This window comes from Leptodactylus fuscus, chromosome 6 (genome assembly GCF_031893055.1).
Source record: "Leptodactylus fuscus isolate aLepFus1 chromosome 6, aLepFus1.hap2, whole genome shotgun sequence".
NCBI lineage: Eukaryota > Metazoa > Chordata > Amphibia > Anura > Leptodactylidae > Leptodactylus > Leptodactylus fuscus.
In genome coordinates this window covers 157,533,667-157,547,528 of record NC_134270.1, presented here as the reverse complement: position 1 = coordinate 157,547,528, position 13,862 = coordinate 157,533,667, and positions in this window count along the sequence as shown.

Here is a 13,862-nt window from a genome sequence, read left to right as displayed (position 1 = left end):
ACTGGAGATTTGTGACAAACTTTGCCTCTATTGCAGCCCTTCTCACTGACCTGACGAAAGGTGGGAAGTCAGTGATGATCCACTGGACACCAGAGGCAGAGGAGGCGTTCCAGAGGTTAAAGCAAACTCTAGGCCAGCAGCCAGTGCTGATAGCCCCTGACTTTAGGAAGGAGTTCCTGGTGCAGACAGATGCCTCAAATGCAGGTCTAGGAGCAGTGCTGTCCCAGGTGGTAAATGGTGAGGAGCATCCAATAATGTACCTGAGCAGGAAGCTGTCCCCCGCTGAGAAAAACTACGCCATTGTGGAAAGGGAGTGCTAGGCCATTAAGTGGGCACTGGATGCCCTGGGGTATTACCTCCTGGGCAGAAAATTTAAGTTGATAACTGACCATGCTCCTCTTACATGGATGAAAATGAATAAGGACAGAAATGCTAGGGTTACCAGATGGTTTCATGTCCCCCCTCCATCTCTGCCCCCAGATTCATGTCCTCTCCATCTCTTCCCCCAGATTCATGTCCTCTCCATCTCTGCCCCAGATTCATGTCCCCCCCATCTCTGCCCCCAGATTCATGTCCGCTCCATCTCTGCCCCCAGATTCATGTCCCCAATCTCTGCCCCCAGTTTCATGTCCCTTCATCTCTGCCCCCAAATTCATGTCCCCCATCTCTGCCCGCAGTTTCCTGTCCCCCCATATCTGCCTCCAGTTTCTTGTCCCCCCATCTCTGTCTCCAGTTTCTTGTCCCCCCATCTCTGCCCACAGATTCGTGTCCCCTCCATCTCTGCCCCCAGATTCATGTCCCCTCCATCTCTGCCCCAAGATTCATGTCTTCTCCATCTCTGCCCCCAGATTCATGTCCCCCCTCCATCTCTGCCCCCAGATTCATGTCCCCCATCTCTGCCCCCAGATTCATGTCCCCTCCATCTCTGCCCCCAGATTCATGTCCCCCCATCTCTGCCCCCAGATTCATGTCCTCTCTATCTCTGCCCCAGATTCATGTCCCCCCATCTCTTCCCCCAGATTCATGTCCCCTCCATCTCTGCCCCCAGATTCATGTCCCCACATCTCTGCCCCCAGTGTCATGCCGTCCTCTCCTTCATCTGCCCCCAGTTTCATGTTCCACCTTAGTGTACACATTACACTTACCTTCTCCTTCGTTCCCTCGCCGCTCTCTGTGCGCCTCTCTCTCTCGTTCACACAGTTGTGACTGTCAGGATACGGAGTCGCCGCGGTCTCCTTGCTGCGCGGCGTCTCCCTGGGAGACGTGTTAGGAGTTCTATTGGGTGTGCTTAGGTCATTAAGGGTTAATCTTTTCCTTGCTTTCAGTCTCCATGTCATTAGCCATCAGGTGTGTTCTCTGCTGCTATTTAATCCCCACCGAGGCATGGATCCTTGCCAGCCATTCACTTTGGGTTTCCTGGTCCCCCTGCTCAGTCTGATTCCCTGTCTGTTTGTATTCCATATGTTTCTTGGTTTTTAGACCCAGCTTGTATTTTTGACTATCCCTTGTCTTTTGATTTGGTACTTTTTATTATATCTCCTGGCTTGACCTCTTGCTCGTCTGACCTCGCCTTCTCTTCTGTGTCTTGCTGGGACTTGTGGTCCTCCCTGGTTCCATGCTGTTTTGTCTTTTGTTTTGCATTGCATTTACACTGTGCTTTCTGTTTAGGTGTGACCCCATGACTCCAGTCACTAGGACTTTCAGGGCCTCCTCTCCCCTTATCCTAGCCGCCGGATAGAAGGTTAGGAGCCGTGGTAGGCGCACTTTAATTAGGAAGTGCATTGGTCTGCCTCATCTCAGATATTACAGCATAGTTATTTCTGCAGGGCCTGCGACCCCTTTTGTCATTAGTTGCACAGTGTTGCTTTCCCAGCTGTGTCACTTTGCACTGCCTGACCCTGACTCCAATCCTTACATACCCTTACATACCCTTACCCTAGACAGGCCGCCCGGCGGTTTAGTATGGATGCCGAACACTCTGTAACTGACGGCCTGGACGAACTGTCAAGGCAGGTGCAGGGCATGGCTGGGTTAATTAACCAAGTCTCGCAGCGTCTGGAGGCTTTGCCTGATCCAGCATCAGCCGCTGCAGGTTCTTCTATTCAAACACCAGTTTTTCCCATATTGAATACCCGTCAGGATCCTAAAATGCTCTTGCCTGACCGTTTTGACGGTAAACCAGACAGATTCCGAACATTTCGGGAATCTTGCCGTTTATTTTTCCGTTTTAATTTCCTTTCTTCTGAAGCAGAGCAGGTGGCGCTGGTCGTGTCCCTTCTACGAGGGTCACCACAAGACTGGGCCTTGGCTCTACCTGCTGGAGCTCCCGAATGGAATTCGTTAAGTAATTTTTTTCAAACATTAGGTCAGATTTATGATGACCCTAATAGAGTTGCCTTGGCCGAGTCCCATCTGTTGTCTATTCAGCAGGGAGTTAGAACTGCTGAAGAGTATTGTACTGAGTTTCGTCAATGGAGTTCCCAGTCAGGGTGGACAGACAGACCTTTGTTAACCCTTTTTAGACAAGGCTTATCTGATTCTGTAAAAGATGCTCTAGTAAGTCATCCAGTCCCTGAAAATCTAGGAGACTTTATGTCCTTGGCTATTTCTATTGATAGGAGGCTTAGGGAAAGGCGTAGAGAGAAATTAAGCAAACCTGGGTCCTCAGCTAAATCCTGGTCTGTCCTTTCGGAACCTATACCTCCTTCTGCTGTCCCTTCCTCTAGTCCTATACCTGAAGAAGAACCGATGATTTTGGGGTCCACAACCGCCTCCAGGAGAAAGTATCGCCTAGAAAACGCTCTGTGTCTGTATTGCGGCAAACCTGGACATATCCTGAGAAACTGTTCAACCAGACCTAAACCACCGCTGGGAAAACGCCAATGCCTGAGTGATTGCCGGGAGGGTCACTCAGGCACACAGGTACCTCCTAATAATATTGAGAAATGTTTACTCCATGCTATTCTTGTTAATGGTAATAAAACTTTTGCATGTCAGGCGATTGTGGATTCAGGTGCCGCCATGAACTTCATCCATGAAGTGGTGGCGCAAGCTCTAGGAATTGAATTAATTCCCTTGAAATACCCATTTCAGGTATCTGGAGCAGATCTAACCCCTTTGTCTGAAGGGAAAATCTTAGCCCGTACTTCTGAGGTGCAGTTTTTTGTCGGCAGTTTACATGTTGAAAAAGTGTCATTTTTTGTTATGAAAAAACTTGCTGCAGACGTTATTCTTGGTTTACCCTGGTTGCGTGTACATAATCCAGTATTTGATTGGGGAACTTCGGAGTTGGTTAGATGGGGAGATTCCTGTACTTCTCATCTTAATACTGTTTGTACTATCAAAAACGATATCAAAATTCCAGAATTTATTACTGAGTTCAAAGACGTCTTTGACGAGCTCAATGCGGAGGCCTTGCCTCCACATCGACCTTATGACTGCGCAATTGATTTGGTTCCTGGAGCTAAACTACCCAAAGGTCGCATTTTTAACCTTTCAGCTCCAGAGCGCGAGTCCATGCGCCAGTACATTAAAGAGAGCCTATCTAAAGGACATATCCGACCTTCAGTTTCTCCTGTGGGGGCGGGGTTTTTCTTTGTTGAAAAAAAAGATGGTGGTCTCCGACCTTGTATTGGCTACAGGGAATTGAATAAAATTATGGTCAAAGACCAACATCCTCTGCCACTCATCCTGGATCTTTTTAACCAGGTGGTGGGGGCTCGGTGGTTTTCTAAAATTGACCTCCGCGGAGCTTATAACTTGATTCGGATAAGAGAGGGGGATGAGTGGAAAACCGCATTTAATACCCCTGAAGGTCATTTTGAATACCTAGTTATGCCTTTTGGTTTGAGCAATGCTCCGGCGGTATTTCAACGTTTGGTGAATGACATTTTTAGGGATCTGTTAGGTAGATATCTAGTAATTTATTTAGATGACATCCTCATATTCTCACCGGACTGGGAGTCACATCAGCAACATGTAAAAGAGGTTCTTCTTAGGCTACGTCAAAACCACCTCTGTGCTAAGTTATCCAAGTGTCAATTTGGAGTCCAGGAGATAGGTTTTTTGGGATACATCCTTACTCCTGGTACCATTGGTATGGATCCCAGAAAGGTATCTGCAGTACGTGAATGGGAGAAACCTACTACCTTAAAAGAAGTTCAGAGGTTTCGCCAACTATTACCGAAAATTTATCCGAAATGTTTCTTCTATTGTTAAACCTCTCACCGATTTGACCAAAAAGGGGGCGGATCCGGCCTCCTGGACACCAGAGACGGAGGTAGCGTTCGCCACCTTGAAACAACTGTTTACTTCTGCCCCAGTCCTGGTCCATCCTGATCCGGAATTGCCCTTTATTGTAGAGGTTGATGCTTCAGAAGTAGGTGTAGGAGCCATCCTGTCTCAGGGCACTGAACCATTTACCAACCTCCAACCTATCGCCTACTTTTCCAGGAGGTTCTCCACTACCGAGGCCAATTATGATATTGGCAATAGAGAGCTTCTGGTGATTAAGTGGGCCTTTGAAGAGTGGAGACACTTCCTGGAGGGGGCCAGACATAAAATTACTGTACTGACTGACCACAAAAACTTATTATATTTAGACAAGGCGAAAAGATTAAATCCCCGTCAAGCCAGGTGGGCTCTATTTTTCACTAGGTTCCACTTTGTAATTACCTACCATCCTGGCCCAAAGAATACTAAAGCAGATGCCTTGTCCAGAAGTTTTGGTCTTAGGCCGGGTTCACACGGAGTTACGTGCCGCGAGATTTGGCACGTAGACGCCGCGTGACCCTTAGCGTGCCGTACACGCTCCCATTCATTTCAATGGGAGCGGGGAGCGTATGCGCCGCGCTAGTTTGCGGCCGTGCATTTATTCACGGCCGCAAACTAGCGCGGCGCATACGCTCCCCGCTCCCATTGAAATGAATGGGAGCGTGTACGGCACGCAAAGGGTCACGCGGCATCTACGTGCCAAATGTCGCGGGACGTAACTCCGTGTGAACCCGGCCTTAGTGGTAGTTCTGATGGGGAACCTTAAAATATACTTGCTCCTGGGGTGGTAGTGGCAGTTTTGACCTCGGATCTTGAAACCCGTATTCTCAACACTCAGGATGCTGCCCCTAGTGCGCTACCACCAGGTAAATTGTTTGTCCCTAGCCACCTCCACTTGGAGCTCTTAGAGGAGATCCACTCCTCTGTTCTGGCGGGTCATCCAGGCATTGCTGGTACTGGGAATCTGTTATCACGTACGTATTGGTGGCCATCTTGGCAACGAGATGTTAAAAATTTTGTTCATTCTTGCGAGACCTGTGCCAGATCTAAGGTGCCCCATGAACTTCCAGCGGGTCTTTTACATCCACTCCCGCTACCCAATCGACTCTGGTCACACACCTCCATGGATTTTATTACCGATCTCCCATCCTCTAAAGGGAAATCGGTAATTTGGGTTGTAGTAGATCGTTTTTCTAAGATGTCCCACTTTGTTGCCTTGAAAAAATTGCCTTCAGCTAAATTGTTGGCCTGGTTGTTTATCCGCCACATTTTACGTCTGCATGGTATTCCTTCAAATGTGGTGTCGGACAGGGGCGTACAGTTTGTGTCCAGATTTTGGAAAGCCTTTTGTAACAGGTTGGGAGTTTCTCTTTCTCCTCAGCCTTCCATCCAGAGACTAACGGTCAAACAGAGAGATTGAATCAATCTTTGGAACAGTATTTGAGGTGCTTTGTGTCTGATTGCCAAGATAAATGGAGTGAATATTTGCCCATGGCTGAGTTTGCACTAAATAATCATGTCAACTCCTCGACTCAGTCGTCTCCTTTCCACATTAACTATGGTTTTCACCCCAGATTCTCCTCAGGAACAGGCAATGAATTTGCCTTTTCCTCAGTAGAGGACGTTGCTAAATCTCTCTGTACAGTATGGGCTGAAAGCCTGGCATCAATGAGAAAAGCCCAGGCTAATCAAGTAAATTTCACCAACAGAAAGCGCCGCCCTGGACCTGACTTTGTGGTGGGTGACAAGGTCTGGTTATCCACTAAAAATCTCCAACTTTGAGTTCCATCTACTAAGTTTGCCCCGCGTTTTATAGGTCCATATCCCATTTCTGAAATAATCAACCCTGTGTCATTCAAATTATCACTTCCTAGGTCCCTCCATATTCACCCAGTTTTTCATAAGTCCCTACTCAAAAAGTATGTTCCGGCAATGGTCACTCGTTCCCCACCCGAACCAGTGATCGTTCAGGGGGAACTAGAGTATGAGGTGGAACGGGTCATTGATTCACGCAGAGTGCGGAATTCCCTTCAGTTCCTCATACAATGGAAGGGGTATGGACCAGAGGAGCGTGTTTGGGTGGCAGCCAGAGACCTTCACGCTCCTAGATTGGTGGAGAAGTTTTTCCGTTCTTGCCCTACTAAGCCAGGGGGTCCTCTTGAGAGTCCGGAGGCCCCTCCTCAAAGGGGGGGTACTGTCAGGATACGGAGTCGCCGCGGTCTCCTTGCTGCGCGGCGTCTCCCTGGGAGACGTGTTAGGAGTTCTATTGGGTGTGCTTAGGTCATTAAGGGTTAATCTTTTCCTTGCCTTCAGTCTCCATGCCGTTAGCCATCAGGTGTGTTTTTCTGCTGCTATTTAATCCCCACCGAGGCATGGATCCTTGCCAGCCATTCACTTTGTGTTTCCTGGTGCCCCTGCTCAGTCTGATTCCCTGTCTGTTTGTATTCCATATGTTTCTTGGTTTTTAGACCCAGCTTGTATTTTTGACTATCCCTTGTCTTTTGATTTGGTACTTTTTATTATATCTCCTGGCTTGACCTCTTGCTCGTCTGACCTCGCCTTCTCTTCTGTGTCTTGCTGGGACTTGTGGTCCTCCCTGGTTCCATGCTGTTTTGTCTTTTGTTTTGCATTGCATTTACACTGTGCTTTCTGTTTAGGTGTGACCCCGTGACTCCAGTCCCTAGGACTTTCAGGGCCTCCTCTCCCCTTATCCTAACCGCCGGATAGAAGTGTAGGAGCCGTGGTAGGCGCACTTCAATTAGGAAGTGCATTGGTCTGCCTCATCTCAGATATTACAGCATAGTTATAGCTGCAGGGCCTGCGACCCCTTTTGTCATTAGTTGCACAGTGTTGCTTTCCCAGCTGTGTCACTTTGCACTGCCTGACCCTGACTCCAATCCTTACAGTCTTATTAACCCCTTCCCGACATGCGCCGTAATAGTACGGCGCGTGTCGGGTCTGTAACTATGGCGACCGCCCGGGAGCCGGGCGGCCGTCATAGCCGCCGGGTGTCTACTGCTTCAAGCAGTAGACAACCGGCTCTAATGCCTACGATCGGTCCCCGGACCGATCGGAGGCATTAACCCCTCCGGCGCTGCTGTCAAAGGCGTCGGAGGCGCCATCTTCCCGGCGGCGCATGGGCGCCGCCATTTTGGCAGGGATCGCCGGCTCCTGGAGCATGCTCCAGGGCCGACCCCCCCCCCCCCGTTGCCATGACAGCCGGGAGCCTTGTTAAGGGCTCCCAGCCAGTCTGCAAATTCTCTCTTTTGCAGGCTGGTGTATACAGCCTGCAAAAGAGATGATGCTTTTTTGCAATGCATTAGCATTGTAATGCATTGCATTAGTGATCAGACCCCCTGGGGTTCAACACCCCTAGGGGGTCTAATAAATGCAAAAAAAAAATAAAAAAAAAAGTAAAAAAAATATAAAAAAATATAAAAAGTATTAAAAGTTCAAATCACCCCCCTTTCCCTAGAACAGATATAAAAGTAGTTAAAAACTGTGAAACATATACATGTTAGGTATCCCCGCGTCCGAAATCGCCCGCTCTACAAATCTATACAAATATTTTTCCTGTTCGGTAAACGCCGTAGCAGGAAAAATAGTCAAAAGTGCCAAACCGCCGTTTTTTCACTGTTTTAATTCTGCTAAAAATTTGAATAAAAAGTGATCAAAGCAATAACATTTCCCGAAAATGGTAGAACTAAAAAGTACACCCGGCCCCGCAAAAAAAGACGCCCTATGCATCCCCGTACACCTATGTATAAAAAAGTTACGGCCGTCGGAATATGGCGACTTTTAGAAAAAAAATTTTTAACACCGTTTTGGAATTTTTTTTAGGGGTCAAAATGTAAATAAAACCATATAAATTTGGTATCCCTGGAACTGTACCGAAACACAGAATACAGGGGACATGTCATTTTGGCTGCACAGTGAACGCCGTAAAACCAAAGCCCGTAAGAAAGTCGCAGAAATGCATTTTTTCTTCAAATCCACCCCATTCTGAATTTTTTTCCTGCTTCCCAGTACATTATATAGAATAATTAATGGTGGCATCATGAAGAAAAAATTGTCCCGCAAAAATTAAGACCTCATATGACTCTGGGAGCGGAGAAATAAAAAAGTTATGGGGTTTAGAAGGAGGGGAGTCAAAAACGAAAAACGAAAATCAAAAAATGCCATCGGCGGGAAGGGGTTAAATGGCTCCACTAACCCATCTGTCTGGGGGTGATACACAGAGGTCTGTATGTGGGTAATATTAAACAGCTTGCACAGCTCTTTCATAACCTTTGACATGAACGGTGTGCCTTGGTCGGTCAGTATCTCTTTAGGTATGCCTGTCCTTGAAAACATATAGAATAACTCACAGGCAATACTCTTTGATGTCATATTACGCAAAGGAACCGCCTCAGGATAGCGAGTAGCATAATCTAAGACAACCAGAATATATTGGTGACCTCTAGCTGACTTGACTATTGGACTGACCAAGTCCATACCAATCCTTTCAAAAGGCACTTCAATGATGGGCAGGGGAACTAAGGAAGTGTGGGGCTGGGGCATGTACCTGACACGTAGGACAGGATGCACAGTAGTCCTTCACTTCCCTGTACACGCCTGGCCAATAAAATCTTTGGAGAATTCTCTCCTGTGTTTTCTCCGCCCCTAGGTGTTCCCCAAGTACATGACTATATCCATATCAAGTACCACATGGCGGTATGGCTTTGGTACGAGAGGCTGCTCCACAATTTCCCCATTACTTTTTGCAACCCGATACAATAGGTCATTATTCATAGCAAAATGTGGGAATTGGTGGTCAGCATCAGGTTCCTGAGGCACATTGTTAATAACTGTCACATTATCACGAGCATTAGCAAGAGTGGGATCTCTCAACTGTGCAGTACCAAAATTATTGTGAGACTTCTAATTCAGGTATGTTAGGCTCAGGAGCTGGGGAAGAGGCATCATCCTCCTCTCCAGCTAGGACCTGTAATAGAAAGGTGTCGCCCTCCCCATGCACTTTGGGCGTAGGCGGGGTTTCCACCTTTGGCTGTGTGGTTGTACCTTTTCCCCACAAATCCCAGAACAAAGGGAAATCACTTCCCAAAATCACATTATGCATAAGGTTTTTTTTTACAACACCCACTTCATAATAAACAAATCCTAATATAGTCTTTATTGTGACCTTGGACATGGGGTAGTCCTTGATATCCCCATGGATGCAACAAACACTCATACGTTTGTCCTGGATAAAGTTCCCAGCTATCAAGCTGGCATGCACCAGAGTGACCAGGCTACCAGAGTCCAACAACGCCTGGACAGAATGGCTATTCAACACAACTTGGCAGACCTGAGGCCCAGTCTGTAGGGTCATCATGGAGTTCAGCCTCAGTCGCGAGGTACCTTTCCAGAAGGCTGACGAGTTGGTTGGCATCTTTGGGGTCTCCATGTCCAACCCAGCGCTGCAACGCAGGAGGAAGAGCTCTGGTGAACCGGTCTAGTACCACCTTCTCCACCATCTTTGCAGGGGTACAGGTGTCTGGTTCCAGCCACTTTCTCACTAGGTGAATCAGGTCGTACATCTGGGATCTGGCAGGCTTGTCCATCTGGTAGCTCCAGGTATGCACCCGCTGGGCACGGACAGCAGTGGTTACCCCCAGCCGAGCAAGAATTTCCGCCTTTAGCTTTTCATAGTCCTGAACATCCTGCTGGAAGAGGTCATAATAGGCCTTCTGGGGTTCACCGGTCAAATAGGGGCAATGATGTCTGCCCAGTCAGCAGCTGGCAGTTTCTCCCATTCGGCCACTCTCTCAAACACAGTCAGGAAGGCCTCCACATCATCATCTGGGGTCATATTTTGCAAAACTCTTTGCACAGCCCGCTTCTCATCTCTGTGCTCGACGGGTCTTTGCGGGCTAGTGACAACAGTCTCTTTATGGAGTGCAATTTGCTCCATCAGAAACGGTTCGTTTGTTGTTGCTGCACATTGGACTGTACAAGATGCTTCAGTATCTCCTCCATAGTCTGGGTCTGTATAGCAGTAGCAGCCTTCAACCGCTGTATGCTCGCTTCCTCCAATTGTCAGGGTCTGGGGTTGCTAGGTGGGGTGGAATAGATACATAAGTCCGGTTTCTTTAGTCCAAAACAAAGGTAGAGTTTATTTTCACTCAGAAAGGTAGTGCAACAACAAAAGGAAACAATACAAAAATAAATCCCTGCCCGGCTAGACTCTAACTAAACATAGAATAGGTTATCTCACCTAGAATACCAGAAATCAAAAGCCAGTAGAATCACTCAGGACACAGCTCCAAAAATATGACCTCTTTGTTTGGCTCTCCAGCCAAGCTCTGCCAAAGTGTTGCTGCTGGAGCAACTTCTTAAGCCTCCTTGCGAAAGTATTCGGCCCCCCTTGAACTTTTCAACCTTCTGCACATTTCAGGATTCAAACAAAGATATAAATTTTTAATTTGGGGGAGAAGAATCAACAACAAGTGGGACACAATTGTGAAGTGGAACGAAATTTATTGGACATTTTAAACTTTTTTAACAAATAAAAAACTGGAAAGTGGGGCGTGCAAAATTATTCGGCCCCCTTGCGTTAATACTTTTTAGCGCCACCTTTTGCTGTGATTACAGCTGCAAGTCTAAGGGCTAGTTCACACGGGGACATGGACACTGATTTTAACAGCGGATTTCGTGGCCAAATCAGCGTCTATACAATGTATCCCTATGTGAACTGCTCGCTTTTTTTTTCTGCTAGCTCGCTAGCAGAAAAAGAAGCGACATGACCTATCTTTCGGGCGGAAGCCGCTCGCGCTGAGCCGCGGCTTCCGCCCAGCCGCAGCGCCCTCCATGTCGGCTCATTCATTTGAGCCAACAGCGGAGGTGAAAGCCGCGACCACGATGGTCGCGGCGGGAGCAGTTCACATAGTGTGGACATTGTATGGACGCTGATTTGGCCGCAAAATCTGCTGTCAAAATCAGCGTCCATGTCCCCGTGTGAACTAGCCCTTACACCTGGATACGTTTATTTGTGAACCATTCCATTGTAAATTTTGCTTTATGTCTTGGATCATTGTCTTGTTGGAAGATAAATCTCCGTCCCAGTCTCAGGTCTTTTGCAGAGTCCAACAGGTTTTCTTCCAGAATGGTTCTGTATTTGGCTCCATCCACCTTCCCATCAATTCTAACCATCTTCCCTGCTGAAGAAAAGCAGGCCCAAACCATGATGCTGCTTGCACAGCGCTCCTTGGGATGTTTAAAGCTTGTGAAATCTTTTTGTATCCAAACCCGGCTTTAAACTTCTCCACAACAGTATCTGGGACCTGCCTGGTGTGTTCCTTGGTCTTCATGATGCTCTCTGTGCTTTAAACAGAACCCTGAGCCTATCACAGAGCAGGTGCAGTTATACGGAGACTTGGTGCACACAGGTGGATTCTATTTATCATCAGTCATTTAAGACAACATTGGATCATTCAGAGATCTGAACTGAACTGAACCAAGTGAGTTTGCTGCACTGAAAGTAAAGGGGCCGAATAATTTTGCATGCCCCACTTTACAGTTTTTTATTTGTTAAAAAAGTTTAAAATATCCAATAAATTTCGTTCCCCCTCACAATTGTGTCCCACTTGTTGTTGATTCTTCTCCAAAAAATTTAAATTTGATATCTTTATGTTTGAAGCCTGAAATGTGGCAAAAGGTTGAAAAGATCAAAGGGGGCCGAATACTTTTGCAAGGCACTGTATATATATATATATATATATATATATATATATATATACACACACACTAATGTGGGTGAGATGACAAAACTCCACAAAGAACGTTTCTCAGCAGATGACTATTGTCTGCTGAGGGTTATTTCAGAGTTCTGGTTACTGGGCTGGATTTTCAGGAATGACAGGTAGGATTGGTAGTGGGACCTGTCATTCCACCCCCCTCCAGTCCACACTTTGGGGATGTTCCGGCAGCGACTCAGCTGCAGAGAGTCTGCTCATCAAGGGAGGCTTAAGAAGTCAGCTCCAGCAGCAACACTTGGGCAGAGCTTGGCTGGAGAGCAAACACAGAGGTCATATTTTTGGAGCTGTGTCCTGAATGATTCAACTGGCTTTTGGATTTCTGTTCTTCTAGGTGAGGTGACCTATTCTATGTTTAGTTAGAGCCTAGCCGGGCAGGGATTTATTTTTGTATTGTTTCATTTTGTTGCTGCATTACCTTTCTTTTGAGTGAAATTAAAATTCCACTACTGTTTTGGACTAAAGAAACTGGACTTGTGTGTCTATGCCGCCCCACCTAGCAACCCCAGACCCTGTCAATATATATATATATATATATATATATATATATATATATGTATATACGTACATATCCTGTACACAGTAATATAAAAAAATCTTTGGATGTCAGAATATGGCAACTCCAAGAAATTTTTTTCGCAAAGGATTTTTTTTTAAAGGTGTTAAATATGTATAAAACTATATAAATTTGGTATCCCCAAAATCGTACTGACCCGTAGAATACAGGTGACATGATTCTGGCTTCACAATGAATGGTGTAAAGACAAAGCCTGTAAGAAATGCGTTTTTTTTTTCTTTTAATTATACCCCATTGATTTTTTTTTTTCCAGCTTCCCAGTACATTGTATAAATTAATAAATGCTAACATGGTACAATTTGTCCTGCAAACACTAAACCCCCATATGGTTCTGTGCACTGAAAAATAAAAAGTTATGGGATTTCGGAAGGCGGGGAGACAAAGTAGGAAAATGCCTGTGGCGGGAAGGGGTTAATATGAAATTGTGAAGTTATATTTTTCTGCCAAGTCTCATTTTGGCTCTGTATCTATGTGGCGCAGTAGTCATCCGGTGTATAAGTGAAAGTGATTTCAATGCCTTTTGGTCCCCTGACAGCCGCAGCTCTTGTACTTCCCACAGGATAACATTAGGTGGCAGTATATGCTAATTAATCAAGGATCGGCTTCCCAGGGACAGTGGCAGATTGTTAGGTCACGAGCTCAGAAATCTTCCCAGTGTATAACTTTTAGGGAAACGCAATTTAAACTTTTGATGCACTGGTACCACACACCGGCCCTCCTTCGGAGACCAAGAGGGGGATACAAACATAAACACTGTTCCTTACCTATCCCTGCGCTCCCCGCTGTCAGCTATCTTCAATGACGTCAGGGACGTCATGTGACCGGGGGTCTACGTCGCAACGCATAAGGACGCAGGCCCCGGTCATGTGACGTCTGAGACGTCACACAAGTAGGCCCCGAAGCCTTTGCAGAGCATGGAGAGGTAAGTAACACTGTTTGTTATGTTCTCTTACCTCTCCCAGGCCTACGATCATTATACTTGGGGGTCTGAAAAGACCCCTGAGTATAATGATGTTTGCGGGGCCTGCGGTGTCACTTACTGATCCTGGCAAGGTAAGTAAGTAGGGCCCATTAACGGCTGGAGTAACTGCAGCCGGTAACGGCCTATTAAAAAAAACAACGCAGTGGTAGCGGCTGTCACCGGGCCCCCTAATGTCCCAGGCCCTGTAGCAGCCGCCTCCGCTGCTTCCCCGGTAGTTACGCCACTGCACCCATTGATA